This window comes from Aquarana catesbeiana, linkage group LG07, assembly GCF_042186555.1.
Source record: "Aquarana catesbeiana isolate 2022-GZ linkage group LG07, ASM4218655v1, whole genome shotgun sequence".
Classification (NCBI taxonomy): domain Eukaryota; kingdom Metazoa; phylum Chordata; class Amphibia; order Anura; family Ranidae; genus Aquarana; species Aquarana catesbeiana.
The window spans coordinates 211,725,464-211,746,736 of NC_133330.1; positions in this window are offsets into that span (position 1 = coordinate 211,725,464).

A 21,273-nucleotide genomic window follows, 5' to 3' on the forward strand; every position below is an offset into this window, starting at 1 on the left:
AATAGATTCCTTTTCACTAGCCTCACCTGTGCCCAAGTACATTTTAAAGCTTCCATTTCCCTACCTTTCTGATCCTCCTTTTTTCCTTTATATTTCATATAGGATCCACTGTTATTTTTATCCCTTTTTCATCCCAGCACCGGTACTATATACCTGTGAATGTACCGCTATGAGAATCTTTTCTTACAGCAGATACCATCAAGTAAGTATAGGCATAAACTACCATATCTGGCCCCAGTTAACAACAGCAAGACCCCTAACACTATCCATTTTTCCAACTAGGCCTGCTTTAAGTGGTCTGCAGATATGGTTCAACCTTGATGTCCTTTCCTTGCTGTGTGCATACATATATCACAGGCACTTCCTGACCTTGCCTCTCTACAGCTTTTAGATATACATGTAAGTCCGCACCTTTTCCAGAGATATAGATACATTTATACCTATTTATATACATATATTTTTTGTTCTCTTTTTAATACAATGCACATATGCGCAACCCTCTATTCCTGGAATAACTACCACAGTGCATTATGACACATGACTATCTTTACATTCCTTTGCCAGGTCTACTGTATGCCCCCTGCAGGCATAATTTACGGCGCGGTCTGCCTGCTCCCCTGTGGGGATCTCCTTGGGTGGCTGTGTTCCCCCTCTCCCTCTCTTCCCTCCCGTCTTGGGCACTGACGCCCCAGGTATGTCCGCAGTTCCGTTTAGTGGTGTGGAGCTTGGGGTTGCATGAATGTCCAGCCACAGTTGCAATGTGTTATTGTTTTTACTATGCAGTGTTTGGTCAAATCAATATTTCTAACATGTGCTTTTATGTCCACCACACAGAATTTTTTATATATATCCACCCTATGAGCTCCTGTTCCCTGAAGAAGCCAATGTTTTGGCGAAACATGTAGGAAAATGAGCCCCCCCTCCTTCAATGGCCACTTGCCATCTGGCCCACTTGACCATTCTTAGGGTCACCTACAGTACATGTATCCACAAAATTTGTATAATTACTGTATGAATTGTTTATAATGTACATTGTATTTATGATAGACTATTAATAAAATTTGTAATTTTAGTATTTTTTGTTTTATCTTTTCTTCTCTAATCTTCCTGACCCTAGCACCGCTATAATCCCTTGTCCACACACCCATTTAACGTTTGATTATTTAGGGGATGAGGTGCTGTATCCTCTGGTACCATCTAGCCATCTTTACTTTTTTTTAAAGCAGTAAATGTGAAACAATAAATGTGCTATAGGGCGAACAGCAAGTGGTTAATGGACTCATCACCCATAGAAAAATAGAGGACAATCTGCCTTGTAAAACAGTGACAATATGCCCCTGTGTGAACCGGCACTAATTGTGAAGTGGAAGGAAAATGATAAATGGTTTCAAAATGTTATACAAATAAATATGTGAAAAAAAGGGCATGCATTTGTATTCAGCCCCCCTGAGTCAATACTTTGTAGAACCACATTTCACTGCAATTACAGCTGCAAGTCTTTCTAGGGATGTCTCTACCAGCTTTGCACATCTAGAGAGTGAAATTTTTGCCCATTCTTCTTTGCAAAATAGCTCAAACTCTGTCAGATCGGATGGAGAGTGTTGCCACAGATTATTAATTGGATTTAGGCCTGGACTTTGACTGGGCCATTCTAACACATGAATATGCTTTGATCTAAACCATTCCATTTTAGCTCTGGCTGTATGTTTAGGGTCATTGTCCTGCTGGAAGGTTAATCTCTGCCCCAGTCTCTAGTCTTTTGCAGACTCTAACAGGTTTTCTACCAAGATTGCCCTGTATTTGGCTCCATCCATCTTCCCAACACCAGATTCCCGGTCCCTGCTGAAGTAAAGCATCCCACAGCATGATGCTACCACCACCATGTTTCACGGTGGGGATGGTGTCTTCAGGATGATGTGCAGTGGTAGTTTTCCACCATACACCGCATTTTGCTTTTAGGCCAAAAAGTAAAATTTTGGTCTCATCTGACCAGAGCACCTTCTTCCACATGTTTGCTGTGTCCCCCACATGGTTTCTTGCAAACTGCCAACAGGACTTCTTTTGGCATTCTTTCAACAATGGCTTTCTTCATGTCACTCTTCCATAAAGGCCAGATTTGTGGAGTGTACGAATAATAGTTGTCCTGTGGACAGATTCTCCCACTTGAGCTGTGCCTGCAGCTACTCCAGAGTTACCATGGGCCTCTTTGCTGCTTCTCTGATTAATGCTGTCCTTGCCCAGCCTGTCAGTTTAGGTGGATGACCATGTCTTGGTAGGTTTGCAGTTATGCCATACTCTTAGAAAATGAATCGACTCCCATGGTTTGGCGTGTAAATTGCCATCATCCCTTACAAATTAAAGAAGAAAAACCTCAAAATGGGATTTTTAACTCCAATTTTGTATTGAATGTTTCATTGTAATTGTTTACCCAATATATTTATATTGTATTTTACATTTTCAGAGATGGTTACAGTCCCTGATGAAGATGATATTTTATGCACTTTTTGAAACGCGTTGGAATTTCTCACTACTTACCATCTCTTGTCCTCTGTCTGGATGGTTTCATTATTGTAGTAGGATTTTGTCACTTCTGTCAATTTGTTAAATATTTTCTAATTACACATATATATATATATATATATATATATATATATATATATATATATATATATATATATATATAATGTGTTTCTCTTGTGGTTCTTTCCATAAGAATTTTATGAATTTTTGTGTATTAATAAAATGATATATTTTTTATTAATTGTTCTATATATTTCTTTGTCAAATTGCCTTAAAAATCACATTTTGAGGTTTTTCTTCTTTGTTATGCCATACTCTTTCCATTTTCAGATGATGGATTGAATGGTGCTCCGTGAGATGTTCAAAGCTTGATATATTTTTAGAACTTAACCTTGCTTTAAACGTCTCCACAATTGTATCCCTGACCTGTCTGATGTGTTCCTTGACCTCCATGACGCTGTTTGTTCACTAAGGTTCTCTAACAAACCTCTGAGGGCTTCACAGAATAGCTGTATTTATACTGAGAATACATTACACACAGGTGGACTCTATTTATTAATTAGGTGACTTCTGAAGTAAATTGGTTCCACTAGATTTTAGTTAGTGGTATCAGAGTGAAGTGGGCTGAATACAAATGCACACCACACTTTTCAGATATTTATTTATAAAAAAAATGGAAAACCATTTATTATTTTATTCCACTTCACAATTATGTGCCACTTTGTGTTGGTCTATCGCATAAAATTCCAATAAAATACATTTACGTTTTTGGTTAAAACATGACAAAATGTGGAAAGTTTCAAGGGGTATGAATACTTTTTCAAGGCACTGTACATTGTTCTAGGTCAGTCCACCTGAATCCTAGCCCCCAAATCCACACAGGAAAGTGCCAGTCCGGCTTGCAACCAGAGTACTTTAAAAAGGAAGGTGGGTGACCGCACTCTAATTTATGGAAAATCCAGAAGTTCATAAGAAAAAATCCATTAATAAAAGCACATCACAGCCTCTCAGGGCAAGTAACAAACATTGGTGTATTTCATGCTACAAGCACTTAGTCATAACTTGTAGTGTGATGTGCGTCAGCACTTGGACCTCTCCTTGAGAGGCTGTGGTGTGCTTTTATTGATAAAGCATTTCTAATCAACTTCTGGATTTTCCATACATTGGAGCATGGTCACCCACCTTCTTTTCTGAGGTATCATAAAATAACTTAAAGCCTAGGTTTAACTAAAACAAAAAATCAGCACAAGGAATATTACTTACCTTCAGTGAGATGTGTCTCTTGTGCTGCTCTGTCCTCCTATTGCCAAAACTTTCCTCCTCTGATGCCCCAACCCACCTTCACCACTGTAATCTTCCATTGCAGTGGAAGTTAATGGAACTAAGGAGCTGGGACCTGCTCTATGCATTAGGACAAAAAACCTTCTGTGCAAAGCCCCACTTATACTTACCTGAGCCCAATCTCAATCCAGTGTTGTCCAAAAGAGCAGCTCTTTCAGCTCGCTCCCTGCTCACTGGGCAGATTGATAGTATAGGGAGCCATTGGCACTGGCAACATGGCTCAGGATCGAGCCCGCACAAGTGCCCCCATAGAAAGCGGAGGAACAGCCAGAAGCGCCGACGGGGGATCTCAGAAAAGGAGGATGCTCTGTGCAAAACCATTGCACAAGGTAAGTATGACATATTTATTATTTTAATAAAAAAAATTAAGCTTTACAAACACTTTAACCACTTACCGACCGCCGCGCGTCGATGTAGTCCAAACTTTGGCGGCGGATATCGTTGTTATGGCAGCAGCTAGCTGCCATAACCCCGGTATCCCCGTTTTCGTGCGGCAGCCGGCTTTCAGATAAAAGTGGTCCCTGCAGGGGATTCGTCGCAAGATCACTTTTATCGGTGGCGGGAGAGGGGCCCCCCTCCCGTCGTGATCCGGTGCCCTCCGCCGCTTACCGGAGCCGTCGGTAGCGGCGGAGGCGATCGCGTCCTCCTCTGTGGTGTGTCTGGAGACGAGTGAGGCTAAGATGGCGCCCACTCGTCTCCATGACACTGCTGGGCAGAAGCGATGTCAAAGCGTCAATTCCGTCCACGCCTCTTAAAGGCACATTTTTTCAAATGTCATTTTTTTAAATGACTTCTTTTTTTTTTTTTTTTATTGCATTTTAGTGTAAATATGAGATCTGAGGTCTTTTTGACCCCAGATCTCATATTTAAGAGGTCCTGCCATGCTTTTTTCTATTACAAGGGATGTTTACATTCTTTGTAATAGGAATAAAAGTGACACCATTTTTTTTTTTAAACAGTGTAAAAATAAATAAAATATTGTAAAATAAATAATAAAAATAAAAAAAAAATTTTTAAAACCCCCCCATCCCGACGAGCTCGCGCGCAGAAGCGAACGCATATGCGAGTAGCGCCTGCATATGAAAACGGTGGTCAAACCACACATGTGAGGTATCGCAGCGACCGGTAGAGCGAGAGCAATAATTCTAGCCCTAGATCCCCTCTGTACCACAAAATATGCAACCTGTAGAATTTTTTAAACGTCGCCTATGGAGATTTTAGAGGATAAAAGTTTGACGCCATTCCACGAGCGGGCGCAATTTTCAAGTGTGACATGTTGGGTATTAATTTACTTGGCGTAACATTATATTTCACAATATCAAAACAAATTGGGCTAACTTTACTGTTGTCTTATTTTTTTATTCAAAAAAGTGAATTTTTCCCCAAAAAAGTGCGCTTTTAAGACCGCTGCGCAAATACGGTGCGAAAAAAAGTATTGCAATGACCGCCATTTTATTCTCTAGGGTGTTAGAAGAAAAACCATATATAATGTTTGGGGGTTCTAAGTAATCTTATAGCAAAAAAAAGGTTTTAAACATGTAAACACCTAAAATCCAAAACGAGGCTGGTCCTTAAGTGACTAGGCCTACTACACACAGCTCGATTTTGGGCCTATTCCTGCTGAATCAGCCAAAAATCAAGCTCTGGGTGGCCCTGCTGGCACCCCCAAGCTTGACAAACTCTGACTGAAAAATTATAGGAGCCAAGTGAAAAATTGTCAGCTGAGCAGTGACTGTATCCAATCAGATTCAGTCACTGTTTAGGTATTCAGAAAGCCGTGGGGTGGGTGAGTGGGTACAACAGCTGACCCGGGATCTATAAATATATGGCTAGTCTTGAAGTAGCATAAGACTTCTATTTTAAGCTTGCATTGCAGTGCTCATGTTCAGGGGCGTACCTAGAGCAATTTGGCACCCGGGGCGGATCCTATATCTGGCACCCCCCACCTTAAAATGTAAAAACACCCCACTGTGCACAGCACCGCACCTCTGGACCCCTTTACATTACACAGCACCCTGCACCTCTGGACTCCTTTACATTACACAGCCCTTGTACCTCTGACCCCTTTACATTACACAGCTCCCCTCAGCTCTGGACCCCTGTATGTTACACAGACACCCCCCTAACAGTTCTGGACCCCCTGCATGTTACACAGACCCCCCTACAGTGCAGACCCCCCATTCAGTACAGACCCCCTACAGTGCAGACCCCCCCTACAATGCAGACCCCCTACAGTGCAGACCCTGCCTACAATACAGAACCCCTACAATACAGACCCCCTACAATACAGATCCCCCCTACAGTGCAGACCCCCCCTACAGTACAGACCCCCCTACAATACAGACCCCCCCTACAATACGGACCCCCCTTACAATACAGACTCCCCCTACAATACAGACCCCCCCTTCAGACCCATAATTTACCTCAGAATCTGATGATCAGTGCGGGACATGCACCTCCCTACACAGGGCCTGTGTAGACATAAAGGAGGAGGGGGAGGCGGATTCACTTTGCTCGGCTGTGTGAGACAGCTGAGACTGATCAGAGCCATGGCCATGAGAGAAGGGGATTGTTGCGGGTCCCGGGTGTGCTGACGGGTGTCACTCAATTGCGGCTCGCACCCCCCCTACAAAGCACCACCACAGCTTACCTCGCCTCGCCTCAGGCTCTCCGTGTGCCTGTCACCACGGTGCCACTGCCTTAACCCCCCCGCTGTCTCCACTTCTTTCGCGGAGGGGTGACGCTGGCCTGACACCCCCCCGTGTGTGGCACCTGGGGCAGCCTGCCCCCCCCCCGCCCCCCACTTAGTATGCCACTGCTCATGTTATCTGACTGAGCAATTTATATTTCTATTACTGAACCTTGAAGAGGTAAATTGCTGTAGTAAAGATCCATGCTGTAACATCCCATGTCTGAGTGTCATCTCTGTAATGGGGGCAAGGTTGTATGTGCTAAAATGCCCAGGCTGCCAGAAAAACTTGCATTACAGACATATATTTGGCTGTAAAGCACCTATTGTGGGTTGTGCCTAGAAAAAGATTAGTTGCCAAGTAAAATTGGGGACTATGGGAGTACACTTCACTTTGAGAAGTGCTAAATGCCTTTTTTGTGGCATTAATCTGCTCCAGAGCTTCTCCCCAGCTGAATAAACAGGAGACTTGTTATTTATGTGACATTTTACTAGCTCTCTGTCATTTTCCTTCTCCATTTGCTTTATCTTTCAGGAATTTTCTTTCCATTACACTAACTTTTACTTAGATGAAGGTAACAACTTTTTAAACTTCAGTTACTGCAATCTAAAAAATATTTATTTAATCTGAAAACTAAAAAAGGCAATATGTCATCAAAGGTACTGTAGCTGTTTAAACTGACTGGTGCAGTAAAGCACAGAGGATAATGAATTACTGATCAGTATTTGATACCAACATGAGTGAAGATTAAGTAATGAAGATGATGTGCAGACAAACTGCAGCCAGACAAATTTCCCCAATGTAGGACACTTTCTGTATATATACACTGCTCCAAAAAATTAAAGGAACACTGAAAACACATCAGATTTTAATGGGGAAAAATATCATACTGGCTATCCCAAAATGGTACTCGGTAGTTTGTATGGCTCTCATGTGCTTGTATGCATGCCTGACAACGTTGGGGCATGCTCCTAATGAGATGAGGAATGGTGTCCTGGGGTATTTCCTCACAGATTTGGACCAGAGCATTACTGAGCTCCTGAACAGACTGAAGTGCCACCTGGTGGTGTTGGATGGACCAAAACATAATGTCGCAGAGGTTTGGATTTAGGTCAGGAGAGCATGGGGGCCATTCAATGGTATAAGTTCCTTCATCCTCCAAGAACTGGCTGCATACTCTCACCACATGAGGCCAGACATTGTCCTGCACCAGGAGGAACCCACTGCTGGTGCAGTGCACTACGCTGGTGAATAGGGTCTGACAATGGGCTCAAGGATTTCATCCCAATACCTAATGGCAGTCAGGGTGCTATTGTTTAGCCTGTAGAGGTCTGTGCATCCCTCCATGTATATGTCTCACCAGACCATCACTGACCCACCACCAAACTGGTCATGCTGAATTATGTTACAGGCAGTATAACATTCTCCAAGGCTTCTCCAGCCCCTTTCACATCTGTCACATGTGCTCAGGGAGAACCTGCTATCATCAGTAAAAAGCACAGGGTGCCAGTGGTGGACCTACCAATTCTGGTGCTCAATGGCAAATGCCAATCGAGCTCCACAGTGCTGGGCAGTGAGCACAGGGCCCACTAGAGGACGTCGGGCCCTCCGGCCACCCTCATTAAGTCTGTTTCTGATTGTTTGGTCAGAGACATTCACACCAGTGGCCTGCTGGAGGTCAATTTGTAAAGCTCTGGCAGTGCTCATTCTGTTCCTCCTTAAACAGAGGAGCAGATACTGGTCCTGCTGATGGGTTAAGGACCTTCTACAGCCCTATCCAGCTCCCCTAGAGTAACTGTCTGTCTCCTAGACTATTCTCCATGCTCTTGAGACTGTGCTGGGAGACACAGCAAACCTTCTGGCAATGGTATGTATTGATGTACCATCCTGGAGGAGTTGAACTACCTGTGCAATCTCTATAGGGTCCAGGTATTGCCTCATGCTACCAGTAGTGACACTGACCCTAGCCAAGTGCAAAAATAGATAAAAACAGTGGGAAAATATGAGTAGGGAAGCAAAAAAGTCAGTTACCACCTTTAAAACCATTCCTGTTTTGGAGGTTGTCTCATTGTTGCCCATCTAGTGCACCTGTTGCTTATTTCCTTAACACCAAAGCAGATGAAACTAATTAACAATCCCCTTCTGCTACTTAATTGACCTAATCAAGATCCCCGGAGTTTAATTGACTTGATGCTATACTCTGATTAGGAACTGTTCCTTGAATTTTTTTGGCACACTGTGTATATATATATATATATATATATATATATACAGTACACATGACACTCCCCGGTGTCATGTGACTCGTTAGTGTTACAAGGTCTCAAGTGTGAATGGGGAGCAGGTGTGTTCAGTTTGGTGTTATCGCTCTCACTTTCTCATGCTGGTCACTGGAAGTTCAACATGGCACCTCATTGCAAAGAACTCTCCAAGAATGTAAAAAAAGAATTGTTGCTCTACATAAAGATGGCATAGGCCAGTGATGGCGAACCTTGGCACCCCATATGTTTTGGAACTACATTTCCCATGATGCTCATGCACTCTGCAGTGTAGTTGAGCACAATGGAAAATGTAGTTCCAAAACATCTGGGGTGCCAAGGTTCGCCATCACTGCCCTAGGCTATAAGAATATTGCCAAGACCCTGAAACTGAGCTGCAGCACGGTGGCCAAGACCATACAGTGGTTTAACAGGACAGGTTCCACTCAGAACAGGCCTCGCCATGGTCGACCAAAGAAATTGAGTACACGTGCTCAGCGTCATATCCAGAGGTTGTCTTTGGGAAATAGGTGTATGAGTGCTGACAGCATTGCTGCAGAGGTTGAAGGGGTGGGGGGTCAGCCTGTCAGTGCTCAGACCATACGCCGCACACTGCATCAAATTGGTCTGCATGGCTGTCGTCCCAGAAGGAAGCCTCTTCTAAAGATGATGCACAAGAAAGCCCCGCAAAAAGATTGCTGAAGACAAGCAGACTAAGGACATGGATTACTGGAACCTGATGAGCTCAAGATAAACTTATTTGGTTCAGATGGTGTCAAGCGTGTGTGGCGTTAACCAGGTGAGGAGTACAAAGACAAGTGTGTCTTGTCTACAGTCAAACATGGTGGTGGGAGTGTCATGGTCTGGGGCTGCATGAGTGCTGCCAGCACTGGGGAGCTACAGTTCATTGAGGGAACCATGAATGCCAACATGTACAGTGACATACTGAAGCAGAGGATGATCCCCCCTGGGCTGCAGGGCAGTGTTCCAACATGATAACGACCCAAACACACCTCCAAAATGACCACTGCCTTGCTAAAGAAGCTGAGGGTAAAGGTGATGGGCAGGCATGTTTCCAGATCTAAACCCTATTGAGCATCTGTGGGGCGTTGTCAAACGGAAGATGGAGGAGCGCACGGTCTCTAACATCCACTCCAGTGGCAACCTGTGAAGCTCTGGTAAACTTTATGCCCAAGAGGGTTAAGGCAGTGCTGGATAATAATGGTGGCCACACAAAATATTGACACATTGGGCCCAATTTGGACATTTATACTTAGGGATGTACTCACCTTTGTTGCCAGCGGTTTAGACATAAATAGCTGTGTTGAGTTATTTTGAGGGGACAGCAAAAATGACACTGTTATACAAGCTGTACACTCACTACTTTACATTGTAGCAAAGTGTAATTTCTTCAGTGTGTCACATGAAAAGATATAATAGAATACTTACAAAACTGTGAGGGGTGTACTCACTTTTGTGAGATACTGTACACAGTGGTAAAAAGACACTCCCCTCCCTCCCCTCCATGTTCTCCTATTGTCAAACACTGTGGGGTGTGCTGATTAATTACATTCACTATATAGTATGCTGATTGATTACATCCACTAAGAGATGCACAAACACCCTTATTTTTAATGTAAATCAGTATTAAATATATCCAAATGTAATCGTTACTACCTGTAACGATTAAAAAAAAGGGCCTTCAGTTTCAGATGAAATGAAAACTAATGTCAATCATCTTTGTCTCTGCCTACACTATATTAATGCACAAAAAATACACATTTGATGTTCAATAAAGATTTATTTAGGACTGTGAAACAGTTAGACCCCTTTCACACTGGGGTGCTTTTCAGGTGTTTTAACGCTAAAAATAGCGCCTGTAAAGTGCCTGAAAAGCGCCTCTCAAGCCACCCCAGTGTGAAAGTCCTAGTGCTTTCACACTGAGGCGGTGCGCTTGCAGGACAGGACAAAAAATAGGATTTTTATAACAGCTTACCTGTAAAATCATTTCTTGGAGTACATCATGGGACACAGAGCACCATAGTAATCACTATGTGGGTATATAGGCACCTTCAGGTGATGGACACTGGTATACCCAATACAGGATGTTCACTACCTATATAACCCCTCCTCCTACTAGGAGTACCTCAGTTTTTGTAGCAAAGCAATATACCTAAACCCGCAAAAGAGGGGAGGGACCTCAGTGTCCCGTGATGTACTACAAGAAAAGGATTTTACAGGTTAGCAGTAAAAAAAATCCTATTTTCTTTATCGTACATCATGGGACACAGAGCACCATAGTAATCACCATGTGGGAGGTCCCATAGCAATGCTATTTGAGGGGAGGGAGAGACAACCCGTAAGGCACCCTCAGACTTGAGGACCTATACTGCTGCCTGCAGCACACTGCACCCAAAGGCAATATCTTCATGCCTTCTTACATCCACCTGATAAAACTTAGTGAATGTATGTACTGAAGACCAGGTTGTGGCCTTACAGACCTGAGCCATGGAGGCCTGGTGATGCACTGCCCAAGTAGCACTAACCACCCTAGTAGAGTGCGCTTTGACTTGAACAGGTGGAATCTTACCCCTTAAATCATAAGTCTGAATTATAACCTGCTGAATCCACTTAGCGACAGTGGATTTCAACGCTGCCTGTCCTTTCTTAGGACCCTCTGGCAGAACAAGTCTTCCGAATCTGAGCAGTCATCTTTAAATAGACTTTGACCGCTCTCACCACATCAAGACAATGTAGTGACTTCTCTTCCCTGGAACATGGTTTTGGAAAAAACAATTGCAGGACAATATCTTGGTTCAGGTGGAAAAAATCTGGACGAGGGCGTAACACCACTCTGTCCTCATGAATAATCAAGTATGGCTTTTTACAAGAAAGAGCAGCCAATTCCGAAATCCTCCTTGCTGAGGATATAGCAACCAACAACGCTAGCTTCCTTGTCAGAAGGACTAAGGGAATATGCTGTATCGCTTCAAATGGCTATTTTTGTAACACTGACAAAACTAAGTTCAAGTCCCAGGGGTTCAAAGGTGCTTTAACTGGTGGATTAAGCCGCATCACCCCTTGCATAAAACCCCGGACTAAAGAATGTGTAGCAAGCGGTTTTTGAAATAAAGCTGAGACTTGGCCATTAAAAGTACTCAAGGCCAACTTCATCTCTACCCCTAATTGTAGAAAGGCAAGAATTATGCCTATGATATACCTCCGAGGGTGCCAGCCCTTCGATTCACACCAGGAAACATAAGCCCTCAAGATATAGATATATAATATATAGTTCTGGATGCTGGCTTGCTTGCATTAATCAAGGTAGAAATTACTGACCCGGAAAGCCCACGCTTTCTCAGAATGTGGGTTTCAATAGCCAAGCTGTTAAATTTAGCGTTCGTAAGGTAGGATGGAATATAGGCTCCTGTGAGAGCAGGTCTGGCTGTAGTGGAAGGGACCATGGATCCTCCACCGCCATCTTTACAATTTCTGCATACCAGGACCTTCTGGGCCATGCTGGGGCTACCAGAATTACCGGCTTTCTTTCCAGCTTGATCCTGCAAAGAAGACGTGGCAACAACTGAATGGGGGAAATGCATAAATCAGTGAGAACTGATCCCACGGGGTCACCAATGCATCTGTTCTGCATGCGAGTGGATCCCTTGTCCTGGACACAAAGTTGACTAACTTCATGTTGAATATGAACGCCAGAAGATCTACGTCTGGAGTCCTCCATCTTTGGCAAACAGCCCAAAAGATGTCGGGTTGAATGGACCATTCCCTCAGCAATAACTGCTGACGACTCAAGTAGTCCGCCTGCCAATTCTCTACTCCCGGAATGAAGACTGCTGATAGGCACGGAACATTCCTTTCTGCCCAAGTTAGAATATGGCTCACCTCTGTCTGCGCTGCGAGACTCTTGGTGCCCCCTTGGTAATTGATATATTCCACAGCTGTGGCATTGTCGGATTGGATCCTGACAGGACAATCCCGTAACCTGAAAGTCCAGGCCTTCAGAGCCAGATGCACTGCCCGAATCTCTAGGATGTTGATGGGCAAGGCTCTTTCGATTCTTGACCACTGTCCCTGGACAGTTGTCTACTCTAGTAGTGCTCCCCAGCCTGAAAGGCTGGCATCTGTCGTTACCACTTTCCAGATAACTGGTCTGAAGGATCTTCCTTTCAGCAGATTCTGGGTTAGTAACCACCAACTGAGGCTTCGGGACAGCCGCATTGGCTAGTCTAAAGCTTGAATCATTTTGTTCCAAGCAGAGAGGATACTGTTTTGCAACAGTCTCGAATGGAACTGGGCATAGGGAACCGCTTTGAATGAAGCCACCGTCTTTCCTAACAACCTCATGCAAAGGCGAATGGAGGGATCTCCTATTGATCTGACCATCCGCACCAGCTCTCTTATGGAGTTGATCTTTGCCTGAGGCAAGAACACCTTTTTCTGGGCTGTGTCTATGATCAGACCCAAGTACTCCAGCCTTTTTACTGGTTTTAAGGAAGACTTCTCTAGGTTGAGAATCCAACCCAGACTTTCCAGGTAACTGGTTGTAATGTGCACACTTTGCTCCAAGCGAGCCACCGACTGGTCTATTAGCAATAGATCATCTAGGTACGCCAAGACTGTTATGCCCAGTGCCCTTAACCTGGCTAGAGGAGGGGCCAGGACTTTTGTAAACACCCAGGGTGCTGTAGCTAGCCCGAAGGGCAAGGCTACAAACTGGAAATGCTGCTGTTCTACCTCGAACCACAGAAACCTTTGGTGAGCAGGAAATATAGAGACATGCAGATATGCATCCCTGATGTCGATAGAAGTTATTCTCCTAGTAGGATAGACACCACTGACCTGATCGACTCCATGCGAAAGGAGCGGATCTTCAGGAACTGATTTAGATTCTTTATATCTAGAATGGGTCTGACATCTCCGTTTGATTTTGGTACCGTAAAGAGGATTGAATAAAACCCCAAACCTTGCTCTTCTATGGGGATTTGTATGATCACCCCCTGAGCCAGTAATCGGTCTAGTGCCCGAAACAGAAATTGCCTTTTCGCTGGATCTTTGGGAACGTTTGACCTCAGAAAACGAGACGATGGAAACTCCCTAAATCCTAGTTTGTAACACCATGGAGATGACCCATCTGTCCTGAATTTCCTCTTGCCAGACTTCTGAGTATTGCAGAAGTCTTCCCCCCACTCTGGCAAGGTGGGGTGTCTCTTCATGATGAGGCTTTGGAATTCTGCTTTGCAGGTTTCCGCCCCCAGGCCTTCTTTTGTGCCTGGGCCTGACCTTGAGGCTTTCCTCTAGAGTCTGATGGCGGAGGCCATCGCCACTGTCTAGAAGCGGATGCCCCTAGCACAGGAGAAAGAGTCTGCTCAAATGCAGGGCATTTATACTTTCTTTTGACTGGCAAAAGAGTACTTTTCCCACTAGAAATCATTTGGATGTATTTGTCCAAATCATCCCCAAATAACCGATCCCCATGAAAAGGAAAACCAGTCAGGAGCTTTTTGCATTGTGCTTCAGCTGACCAACTTTTTAACCACAGGATTCTACGCATGTGTACTAGCACAAGCACAAGCAGGGCGCCTGGTGAATAGAATCTTTCATGGCGTCTATGGCAAAACATAATGCCCTTGGCAGTTCAGCCAAATCCCGGGCTTGTTGTGCAGGAACCTCCTTAAGGGCCTGTCTAAACTGGTCCTTTAGGGACTGACAGATGCGTATTGCAGTGACTGCAGGCTGAGTAATGGCACCTGCCAAGGAAAAAGAGGATTTTAACAGGAATTCCAACTTTTTATCTGTTGGATCCTTAAGCATTTGTGCATTGTCTACTGGACAAGTTAGACTTTTATTCACACTGGAGATCGCAGCGTCAACTGCTGGTACATTCCATTTTTTGGTGAATTTCTCCTCCATGGGATAGAGTACTGTGAATCTCTTTGGAGGGAGAAAATGCTTATCCGGGTGAACCCATTCAGCATAAATAAGCTGTTCTAGTAATGCATGGACAGGAAACGCACGCAAAGGCTGTGAAGGTTTTAAGGAACCTAAAGAAGAAATAGAACTTTCAACTACTCCATTAGGGGTAGCTTGAAAGTGGCACGAACCATCTCCATAAGAGATTGTACCAGCAATTTCTCAGATTGCGAGGCTGAAAAAGGTTCATCCACCGTTGTCTCCTCTGCAGAGGAGTACTGGGTTTGCCTTTCCTCCTGATCACCTGAGGGTAACACCTCATCCTGTACCCACTGATCCCTTGGTAAAGGGTCTAAGGTGGGGGAGGGGGATCTAACACGCTTCCTTTTGGATGGAGGATGCGATTAAAGCCACTAATCTTCCTTCTAGGCCCTGCAGGGAGGAGGAAAATGCATCTTCAGTCACGTATACAGGGGCTGAGATGTGAGAAGCAGCTGCACCACTAATTGGTTCCAATGACTCACCCAGGCTTGCCAAATCTATTATTTCATGAGAGGATGACAGTGTGGAAGCACGGCTGGAATTTACGGTGCCTGGGTGTGGGATTTTTGTACCTTTGTGGTGTCTTTTTGGGAGCCATAGTGCTTAGCACAAAAAGCAAAGGCACTAAGTAAATGCACAACTCGCTGAACAATAGTCTAGCAAAAACAATGCTGCTAATAAAGTTCAGCTGTGGTGCTGAGAATAAATGTCATTTCCTGCACTGCAAATGCCTGTATGCATCCTTACATGCCCCCAGCGCTCCTGTGTCCTGTGTGCCAGACTGCAGCTGTTAACTGAGAGGCAACTGTGCCTGTCACAGTTTGTCCCCAGCACCTGCGCTGTGTGCTCCCCGTGGACTTACGTCCTGCACACGGTGACGCGCCTTAAGCCACACCCCCATCATTCAACACATCCTCCCCTCTGTTTAAACTAGCCGTAGTTCACGCGCACGCAAATGGCATCGCTGCTTTGATCAGTGGAGACCCAGCGAGAGAGGAGGAAGGGAGGGCTGGGGAGGCGGGATTTAAAAAAAAAAAAAGTAGAAAAAGTTGTAAGCTTCTGTGCGGATAAGTGAACATAGGAAAACTGCCGCCGCACCACCCGTGGAGGGGGAGGAGTACAAACTACTGTTGTACCTCCCTTCCCCCAGCAGGGAAAGCAAACATGCTGTTCTCTGGATGAGGAATCCCCCCTGGCTTGCTGAGACCACACACATGCTGTTAGCTGGGATACTGAGCTGACTGAGAAGCGACGTACTAAGGTATGTGCATTTACTCCCTCTAGTGGAGACTTTAAGGCATGACAACATTTTTACTCTTTTAAGGAAGAAAAAACCATAGGTGAACTTTTTACAGTTCCTAGGCTTCTTCCCCCACCTTATCCTAGCCACAGGATACTGCTGAAGTCAGACAGATCCAAACTTCACCCATCACGGCGGGCTGCGTTTAGCAAACCTTCAAGGACCGGGTCCCTTTTTTATCAGGGTTCCACTCCCTTGGACCTGTATAGCACCCCTCGATTTGCAAATTGCTTCAGCAGCGCCGCAACATGGGCGCTTTTAACTCTTTCTTCAGCCGCTAGAATTAAGTGCCGCTAAGTGCGCATAAGTGCCCCTATAACAGCGGTAAAGCGCTGCTAAAACTAGGGGCACTTTACCGCTAACGCCGGCACCGTCACAGTGTGAAAGTACCCTTTATATATATATATATATATATATATATAGATTTTTTTTTCACAGATAGGATCTGAAGTAAATGGTACACTAAATATTATTGTACCTGTGTATTAACTTGTCTATTTATTTCTTATCGTACATCACGGGACACAGAGCCATAGTAGTTACTATGTGGGTTATAGGCCACCTACAGTTGATGGACACTGGCACACCCTAAGACAAGAAGTCCACTCTCTATATAACCCCTCCCACTACTGGGAGTACCTCAGTTTTTTCGCCAGTGTCTAAGGTGTTGGTCACAAGTGAAGATGTGCTGTGCTGAGCTCCACTGGAGCAATCCTTGCTGGGGCTAGCTAAGCAGCCGGATCCATTCAAAGTGTCTTTTAGGCCAAATTGAATGGTGCCCGGGCCTTGTATCTGAAGAAACAAGGTTTTGCTTGTAAACACTTTTCTTTTTAGAGAGCTGGACCCCGGGATCCAGTACTTTTGGTATTTAAGGCCATAAAGTTTTACTGGTGGGGTGCTATTACAGGTCCAGGATTGTGGGTTCCCCGTGGGTCCCCGGTTCCTGAAGGTTTGTTAACGGAACCTACCGTGAAGGGTGAAGATTGGGTCTGTTGGTTTTACCACAGAAAACCCTGCGGCTGGAAAGGTAAGTGGAGTTTTCTAAGAAATTTTTGAATTTTCTTATGAAATGTCTCCTTTAAGAAGTATATGTTGTCATGCCTAAGTGCCACCACTGGGGGCTGTATGGAGCACGTACCTTCTCATGCCTACTCAAGAGATCATGCTGTGTCAGGAGCAGCGGGCTTCTTTTCTCGAGCTAGCAGGCAGACCTCCGGTAAGTCTGGGGGGGTTTTCTTCACCAGACACCCCCCACCTGGGCTGTACTCTCCCCCTCTTCACGAGGCTGAGCGTTAGGAGAGAGCTGTAAAAAAAAACAAAAAAAACGATCAGCAGTGGCATTTTTTCTTTCGCCGCCCCTACTTGGCAGCGGCTTCCAGGTCCCCTCCTCGCCTCCCTTATATCCCGTAGGATCAGAGGCCCACGCTCGCGGGGGAAAACTCTTTTTTAAAAAGAAAGAGGAGGGGTGGCCGAATGCAACGGAGGGAGGCAGGGCTTAGCGCACTGTTGGTTTCCTTCAACGTCCAGCGCGGGAATGTGCTTTTAAAGCTCTATTTGTGCTGCTGCAAGCTAACGGAGGGGCACAAGAGCAAAGAGGGGCATGAAAGAGGTTTGGTGACACAGGCATTTCCTATTGACACATTTACTATTGCATCAGGCTGAGCATTAATAGCAGTGACAGGGCTGGACTATTGCTCAAGCAGTGGATGCGTTCCTTCTGGTAGTACCTCTGCTTTGTGCATCGGGCTATGGTCGGAAGGGGGGTAAAAACACCTCAAAAAAGGGCTATAGAAAGACTTTTACAGCCACAAAAAAGCCTAGAACCATCTCAAAAAAGATGGCATCCTCCCCTGGGAGTGAAGTGGCTGGTCAGAGTGAGCCATCAGGGCTGTTGCATCTGCTCTTAACACTGCAGCCCCTGTGTATATTACTGAAGAGGTTTTTTCTCAACCATTTTAGGCTTGGAACAAAAGATTGATGCGTTAAGCGTATCCCAGAGTGGGACTAAGCACGACAGGTCCCCTTTTATTATCCAGGACCCTCAAACTGAGGAACAGGGGGCGAGAGATGATGAATTTCTCTCAGGGGACCTGGAAGAAGCTGATGACTCCTCTTCTGAAGAGTCAAATACGGAAGGATCAGGTTCACAATATGAAAGATTGATGGTACAATCCCTTACTGAATTGGTCCGCTCCACATTCATGCTGCCATTAGCGGAGTCAGTCGATGAGCCCACTTCTTGTTTGAGTTCGATAAAGCCTTCCCAGGCTATTCATGCTTTTCCTATCCATTCATTGCTAAAAAAGCTTATGTATTCTGAGTGGGAGCACCCAGATAAACAGTTTTTTCCTCCAAAAAAGTTTTCAACACTTTATCCTATGGAGGAAGAGTTTAATAAGATATGGGGGATTCCAGCAATTGATGCTGCTATATCCTCTGTGAATAAAAATTTGACTTGTCCAGTAGACAATGCTCAAATGCTGAAGGATCCAACGGATAAGAAGTTGGAATTCCTATTTAAAAACAATATTTCTCTGGCAGGTTCAGCAGCGATTGGTGTATGTCAGTCCTTAAGAGACCAGTTTAAACAGGTGCTCAAGATTATTCCTGGTCACCAGGCCCACAATTTAGCCGGGATACCAGGGGCGTTATGTTTTACAATAGACGCTATGAGAGATTCTATTCTCCAGGCCTCACGACTTATGCTCAGGCTGGTGCATGTGCGTAAAGTTCTATGGTTAAAAAATTGGTCAGCCAAAGCGAAAAGCGAAAAGCTCTTGTCTAGTTTTCCATTTCGCGGTGAACGATTGTTTGGGGACGATCTGGATAAATACATCCAAAGAATTTCTAATGGGAAAAGTTTCCTTTTACCAGTTAAGAAGAGGTATAAGCGTTTTTAAATGAGCTTCTTCTCCTGTGCCAGGAGCATCAGCCTCCAGGTAGTCACGACGGCCTCCACCGTCAAGTTCAAGAGGTAAACCTCAGGGTCAACCCCAGGGACATAAGAGCATCCAGAGAAGGAAACCCACAAAACAAGTTACTAAAACCCCCTTATGAAGGGACGCCCCTGCTCGCTCGAGTGGGGGGAAGACTTCTGCAGTTTTTAAGGGTCAGTCAGGAACAGTGCTGAGACAAATGGGTGGCTTCCTCAATATCTCTAGGATACAAACTAGAGTTCAGAGAATTCCCGTCTCCTCCTTTTCTCAAACGTTACCAGAGATCCAGAAAAAAAGAAGTTTCTCTTTCTAGCTTTGGACCATCTCTTGTCTCAAAAGGTGATATCGGTGGTCCCCATGAAAGAGCGAGGGTTAGGGTTTTATTCAAACCTTTTCACGGTACCAAAACCAAACGGGGATGTCAGACCCATTTTAGATCTCAAAGATCTAAACTGGTTTTTGAATATCCACTCTTTTCGCATGGAGTAGATCAGATCAGTGGTCTCCATTCTACAAGGTGGAGAACTGCTAGCATCAATCGACATCAAGGATGCTTACCTCCATGTACCTATTTTTCCTGCTCACCAGAAATATCTACGCTTATGCCCCGTACACACGGTCGGACTTTGTTCGGACATTCCGACAACAAAATCCTAGGATTTTTTCCGACGGATGTTGGCTCAGACTTGTCTGGCATACACACGGTCACACAAAGTTGTCGGAAAATCCGATCGTTCTAAACGCGGTGACGTAAAACATGTACGTCGGGACTATAAACGGGGCAGTGGCCAATAGCTTTCATCTCTTTATTTATTCTGAGCATGCGTGGCACTTCGTCCGTCGGATTTGTGTACACACGATCGGAATTTCCGACAACGGATTTTGTTGTCGGAAAATTTTATATCCTGCTCTCAAACTTTGTGTGTCGGAAAATCCGATGGAAAATGTGTGATGGAGCCTACACACGGTCGGAATTTCCGACAACAAGGTCCTATCACACATTTTCCGTCGGAGCATTAGAGATAGAAAATCCTTATTTTCAGTTTGTAGCTCTGCCTTTCAGTCTAGCTACTGCACCTCAAGTGTTTACAAAGGTCCCCCTTTAGCCAGATTAAGGGCTCAGGGTATAACAATTCTAGCTTACTTAGGCAATCTACTCTTGATAGATCAGTCGGTAGCTCGCTTAAACAAGAGTTTGGTCACCACGGTCAGCTACCTGGAATACCTAGGTTGGATTCTCAACCTAGAGAAATGTTCCCTAAAACCATCAAGGTGATTGGAATACTTGGGTCTGATCATAGATACAGCTCAGAAAACGGTGTTTTTGCCCCAGGCAGAGATCATTTCCATAAGGGAACTGATTCAGGTGGTCAAAGCAAAGAAGAATCCTTCTATTTGACTTTGCATGAGATTGTTGGGAAAGATGGTGGCTTCATTTGAGGTCATTCCTTATGCTCAGTTTCATTTGAGACTGCTGCAAAACAGTATCCTATCAACTTGGAACAAGAAGGTCCAAGCTCTAGACTTCCCAATGTGTTTATCCCCAAAAGCCTCAGTTGGTGGTTGACAACCAAGAATTTCCAAAAGGTAAATACTTTCTACCAGTTACCTGGAAAGTGGTAACAACAGATGCCATCCTTCTGGGCTGGGGAGCAGTCCTAGAAGAAGCGTCTGTCCAAGGAAAATGGTCCAAATCAGAAATGACCTTGTCCATCAATATTTTAGAGATTCGGGCAGCACGCCTGGCCATGAAGGCCTGGACGCTCAGATTACGGAATTGTCCTGTCAGAATCCGACAATGCCACAGCAGTGGCCTATATCAATCACCAAGGGAGCACGAGAAGTCGTGCGGCCCAGAGAGAGGTGAATCATATCCTAACTTGGGCAGAAACAACATACCTTGCCTATCGGCAGTCTTCATTCCAGGAATAGAGTATTGGCAGTTGGATTACTTGAGTCGCCAGCAGTTGTTCCTGGGAGAATGGTCTCTTCACCCCGACATCTTTCTATCAATATGTCACAGATGGGGAATTCCGGATGTGGATCTGTTTGCATCCAGGTTCAACAAAAAGATCGACAACTTTGTGTCAAGGACAAAGGATCCGCTGGCATGCGAAACAGATGTCTTGGTTTTCCCGTGGGATTAGTTTTCACTGATTTATGCATTCCCTCCAGTTCTGTTGGTTCCGCAACTTCTTTGCAGGATCAAGCAGGAAGGGAAGGTGGTGATTCTTGTGGCCCCCGTGTGGCTCAGGAGA